This window comes from Emydura macquarii, unplaced genomic scaffold, assembly GCF_026122565.2.
Source record: "Emydura macquarii macquarii isolate MOO-44397 ecotype Brisbane River unplaced genomic scaffold, CSIRO-AGI_Emac_v2 contig_1348, whole genome shotgun sequence".
Classification (NCBI taxonomy): Eukaryota; Metazoa; Chordata; order Testudines; family Chelidae; genus Emydura; species Emydura macquarii.
Genome location: NW_027131485.1, coordinates 8,465,314 through 8,471,449, shown reverse-complemented (window position 1 = coordinate 8,471,449; position 6,136 = coordinate 8,465,314).

The following is a 6,136-nucleotide window of genomic DNA, read 5'->3' as shown; positions in this document are numbered from 1 at the left end:
ATCACGAAAATCGGGATGTTGGTATGACTGAAAACCAGCCAACTCTGCAGAAAAGCTAGGGTGAGAGACAGTTCTAGGCAAAGGATTGTAGCTTGTTACGGTTTAGTCTGTAGAAAGTGTATTCTACCTTTATTTTGTTTGTAACCATTTGCTCTCATTATCTTTGCTCACTACATCTTGGAATCCCTGTTCTTTGTTAATAAACTTATTCCCTTTTTATTCTAAATTCATCTCACTGCTGTGATATTAAGTAAAAATATGCATCCGCAGTTGAATCCAGCGATCTGGTGTGTACACTGTCTCTTTGGAGGTGACAGCTTTGGTAATTACTGTGAGTGTCCAGTTGCAGGGGCTGGACACTACAGGGAGACCCTTCTAAAGTGTTCGGGAACTGGGGTACACCAAGTGTTACCTGCAAGGTGGAATAAAGGCCAGCAGGGCTTCTGAGGAGATTGTTTGGGTGGCTAACAGACTGGGCTGATGGGAAGTTGACACCTAGTTTAACCCCTGCCAGTCTCTCGCTTGCTGAGACGGGGTTAGCAAATTGACTCGGAGTCCTGGGTACCTTGAGAAAATGTCATAACTAGGAACATACACATTGTCAGACAAAATCCCTGCTCCATTTATCTTAGAATCTACTCACAGACAAAATCTGGGGGAACAGAAGTAATATTATCCCCATTGTACAGTTGGAGAACTGATATTAATACTTAATATTTTTGTATCTTACCCAAGGTCTCATGGGGAGTCTGTAGCAGAGCTCAGACCTAAACCCAAATCTCCTGAGGCAAAGTCCACAGCTTTAATCACAGATCCAGCCTGCTTGTTTTGTAAAGGATTGTTGCCTAGTGGGTAGAGCAATTAAATGGGAATCAGGTTTTTTCCCTCGCTTTGCTATTGATTGTTCATATGCCTTTGGCCAAGTGCCTTAATCCACTATTTTCAGAGATGGCCTCTGACTTTGACTGCCTGACCTGAAACATGTTGGGCTTGAATTTTAGAGATGTGGAACACCCAAAACTCCAACTGATGTCAATGGGAATTCCAGGATCATAGCACCTTTGAAAATCAGATCCAAGGTGTCGCAAGTTTGGACTCTCAAAAGCCTGAGGCACCAAAAATCAGGGTCCAGTTTTAAAAATGTGGCCTATATTGCTCTGTACCTCAGTTTCCCTGTACCTAGCTCCAAGGGATGTGGTGACACTTAATTCTGCCTCAAATAATGTGTGTAACTTCCAGTAAAGCCAGTAGGATTTATATGTGTAGATCTGAAGGCTATACTTGGCCCTTTCTACAACTCAATAAGATTCTAAGGTGGCAGGTGCTAGGTAAGCTCAAAGTGTAATTTTAAACAATACATTATCATAATCACCTACCTGAGGTAGCACTGACCACAATAAATGACGACTAGAAAAAAACCCCATTTCCAATTAATTACCCTCTGATGGAAAAAGTAAAGAAAAGAATGCTGGAAGGACACTAACAGGGCTTGAGGATACAGTTTGATTTGTATTAAAAATTGTGATGAGGAAAGTTCTTCAGCTAATAAATATTTAGGACCTGATGGGGAGAGGGGCAAGGTAGCTGCATGTCTCATTAACTTCAATGGACATCATGGGTTCTAGAAACTCAGGACCTTAATATTTAAAAAAAAAAATTTTCCACTTCATCACCTAGAAATTTGCCCCCAACACCAGTTTTATAGGTCCTAGTAAAACACAATCTACTGTGAAATGAGAAGATGCTAAGAACGAGGCTGTTCTGAGTCTTGTGTGCCTCACTGCATTTACTTGGCATGATAGAAGTGCTGTGGCTGGCTTCTTAAGCCTGATCATCCGCTCGCTTTCCTAAAGCAGAATCTTAAATATTTCCCTTCCTGTTAGCCTTGTCCCTTTTTAGTACTGTTGACTTCATCCTTCACAGAGGAGAACGGCAACAGATGAATATTCTGCAAATGTACTTTTCCATTTTCCTCGGGGGCTTCTCATATCGCTTGCCAGAGGGCTGTTTGTTAGTTTTTGGTTTCTTCTAATTTCCTTCTGTTTGACAATAAAGGGTATAATAGGAAGGGCCATCTGCACATCTGTTCCTTTCTGCTGAGGATTATTTGGGTTGATGGAAGCTCAATGGAATTCTGAAGAATCAAATCTGTTTTTCATTGGAGGGAATGGCTTTACATTTCTGCTTTAAAAATCCAACTAGAAAAAAAAAATCCAACCAGTGTGCTCAGATGCTTGCCCACTCCCAGGAAAAATGCATTCCTATGTGACCTATTGGTCCTCTTGCCATTTATAAAATAGATCCCAAAATGATGGCTTTAGTGATTAAAAACTGAAGGGGGGAAAGAGTCCATCTGAATCATCAATGTGTTCTCCAGCAGATGTTAATATATGCTGTATTGGGAAAGGTTACTTTACTTTAGATGAAAATATTTCCTGGCTTTATAGCATGTAATCCCAACCCTAAATAAACTAACCCCTCAGGTTTACAGCTGATTGACATATTGGACCTTAGGAGGATGGAACATTCTGATTTTTTGTTTCAAAATTAATTTTTGTTTTCAAAGGAATTTTATATTATATTATAAACTAAAATAAAAAATTTAAATTAGAATGAAACATTTAGATTTTATTCAAATGGGACACTGTGATTGATCCAATTTTTTTTTTAAATTTGTTTAGCAGGAAATTTAAAAATGTTTTGGTTTTGTCCCAACAAATTTCAAAATGTCAGAATTTCCCACAAAACAGGAGTTCCAAGCCTTAACCTACTCTGAAAAAGCATCGGGGATCATGGTAGATAAGAAGCTGAAAATGAGTGCCCAGTGTGATACTGTGGCTAAAAGAACTAGTGCGATAATCAGATGTATAAAGAGCCCATTATTAAATCCCTTAAATTTCTCTTTTTTATGCTCTTGAGTAGGAGTAGAGAGGTTATTTTACCTCCATATTTGGCACTGGTGTAACCACTGCTGGAATACTGTGTCCAGTTCTGGTCCCCATAATTCAAGAAGAATGTTGATTAAATTGGAGGGGGTTTAGAAAAGAACCATGAGAATGATTAAAGGATTAGAAAACATGCCTTATAGTGATAGACTCAAGGAACTCAATGTATTTAGCATAAAAAAGAGAAATTTAAGGGATTTAATAATGGGCTCTTTAATCTAGCAGAGAAAGGTAGAACACGATCCAGTGGCTGGAAGCTGAAGCTAGATGATTTCAAACTGGAAATAAGGTGTAAATTCATAACAGTGAGAGTAATTAATCATTGGAACAACTTACCAAGGGTTGTGGGTCCTCCATTACTGACCATTTTTAAATCACGAGTGGAAGTTTTTCTAAAAGATCTGCCCTAAGAATTATTTTGGAGAAGTTCTATGGCCTGTGTTATATAGGAGATCACACTAGAATATTGTAATGTCCCTTCTGGCCTTAGAATCTATGAAAACAATCAGAACAAACAGACCAGTTAGCACAGGCCAAAGACTTTTATCAGAACCTTATTGTAATGAAGGACAGCCATAAAAGCAGAAAAAATCAGCTGGATATATGACGCATTTGGGACACATGGGCTTCATTGGTAGGTGATGGATTCCCTGAAATAACCCTTTCACCACTGTTATAAACCAATCAACTTCAGTCCCGGCAAAGGCCCTAAAGCCTCACTTTCAACCAGAGTGGGGAAACTGGGGGAGAGGAGGATAAAACTGATCAGAGGCAGACTTCTCCCTGCAAGCCAGTCCCCACCCGGGAGGCTCCTCTGGGAGAGCAGCATGGAAATGAAATTTCAAGTTCCTGATCTCCTCTCAGATCACCTTCTTGGGTGCAATCTGAGCAGAGCTTTGCAAATAACTGACTTTTCTATTTGCTGGCTGTTCCAATAAAGTGGGAAAATCATTTGATTTAGGTTGACCCAAAATGAAAATTTTACAACTAAAAAAATAAAAATAAAAAAAATTAGTTGTGGATCAGATAAAGTGTTTTCTTCAAAACATTTTGGTTTTGAACTTTAAAAAAAATGTTTTAAATATTTTAATAAAATGGAAGTACATTTTAAAAGGAGAAATTAAAATGTTTTGTTTTGAAGATGTTGAAATGAAAAGTTATGGTTTTTTTCCAGGAATTTCTTTTTCAGGTTTTGTTTTTAATTCAGCATGAAGTCACAAAACGTTTTTGTTGACCTGAATCTGCAATTTTTTTGGTGAAACAGCAGAAAAATTTCACTCACCTGTAGATCTGAGCAGCATTTATCTGCTACAACCTCTGGGAGAGTGCAGGGTAGGGCTGAAAAAAGTATGCACTCCCTGCAGCTGCGTGCCAAAATCTGAGCTCTGTTTCTAGGCTGTGTGAGGCTGAAGAGCCTTATTTGATGCAGTAATTTATAGGAAGCAGTGAAGAATTTTAAGGATCAGGTGGGGTGACGTGGTCAGAAGCAGAGGCCAGCATCCTTTCTAAAAGGTGGCACAGCTGCACTGGCCTCTTAGTTGATCTGACAATTATGCACAGACACTGTACTTTCCTGAATATGGGCAAAACATGGAGGTCCTCCCTGCTGGAGACAAGGGGGATTGGCTGAGTACTCTGCTTTACCAGACCTGTGGAGGGGAGGCACTGTAGGGAAATTCTGTTTTTCTGGTTTTCTTCTGGCAGATTCACGGAAAGCTCCACATTTGAAATGTCCCCTTAAACCATTCTCTATTTTCAGGCAATTTGGCAAAAGGAGGAAAGTTGCCTTTTTGGAAAGGACCTGTTGCTAACTGAACTCTGTTTCATTTCACATAGTTCTGGGCTCCCAAACTCTACATGCCGTTGTCTGAGTTGGACCGAGCCAGTGCTTCTCTAGCTTCAATACATTGACACAAGGAAGTAACTCCTGCTTACTATGTAGCTTAATAGCTCTAGCCCTTGACATGGACTTAGAAGGCGTGGGTTCTAGTCCCATCTCCACCTGTCGTCTTCTGGATGACCTTGGGCAAGTTACTTTCCCTCTCTCTGCCTCAAATTTCCCATCTCTAAAAGGGGAATGATAGTGATCTCCTTTAGAAAGTGCTTTGATATTTACTGATGAAAAATGCTATGTAAGAGCTAGGTATTGCTATTAATGTACTCTCCTGGGCCTGTGTGCTAAGAACTACGCATATACTGGGTCATATTCTGTAATCTTGGAAGTCAATAAGCATTGATGACAAAGGAGTGAAGTGTTGTACACATTATGCTCATTATTCCCCCTTAACACATATTTTTTGGTTCTTGCCTAGTTTCCTGTCACAGCCTTAAATCTACTTTTTAAAAGAGTTTATTTGGGTGAGGGGAATATTTCTGACTAAGCTTAAGGTATCATGTGTTCTGCAAAATCTTGTAAAGATAATATCTCAAGTGGTTTGTTTTTGTTTTTTTTTTAAAGTAAGGATCCATAAAGTAGAAGTCTTTTAATGGTCCAGCTGGGTGGGATCATGTGGATGTTTAATCAGGAACCAAAATAAAGAGCCATATAGATTTATAAAAGCTCATAATGTGTGAAGTACCAGAAAGGATTTTACTCAGAGCATGTGTGCCAGGAGTCTTCTGATAAATCACAATACATCACACGTGCTGAGATTGTTTAACCTGCAGTGTATGCACCGCAGTCAAACTGGGGAGAGCCACTTGCCACTTCATATAATATTTTTCTTACATTATAACTGGACTTTTGTGAATTCACAAACGAAGAAATATCTCTTGTAGTTCCCCACCTTGCCCTCAGAGCCACAGTAAATGTGAGGTTAATTTACATGTTCTATATGAAAGTCCCATGCAAAATAGTAGTATACATATGCATGGAAGCAATATATCTTATATGCTCATAAATTGCCTCCATAACAAACAAAATAGTTTCAGATGGGTGAAGAGGCATCTGCTTTCCCCCTCATTTTTAATGTCTAGCTTGCACAATTCTAATTCTAATGAAACTTTGCTCCTACAGTATTTAGTGCCTTTCATCATATCTCAAATCACATTGTTACAGGGATGCTGGTCCTTTAAAATGGCTGGTTTGACCCACTATATCCCTTTGCTGTATTGGCCTTTTTTGGTGTAGGCATTCTGGGAATTGTAGTTCCCAAAGGGGTCAGGTGACTGTGGGAAAAGGGGCTAGGCTA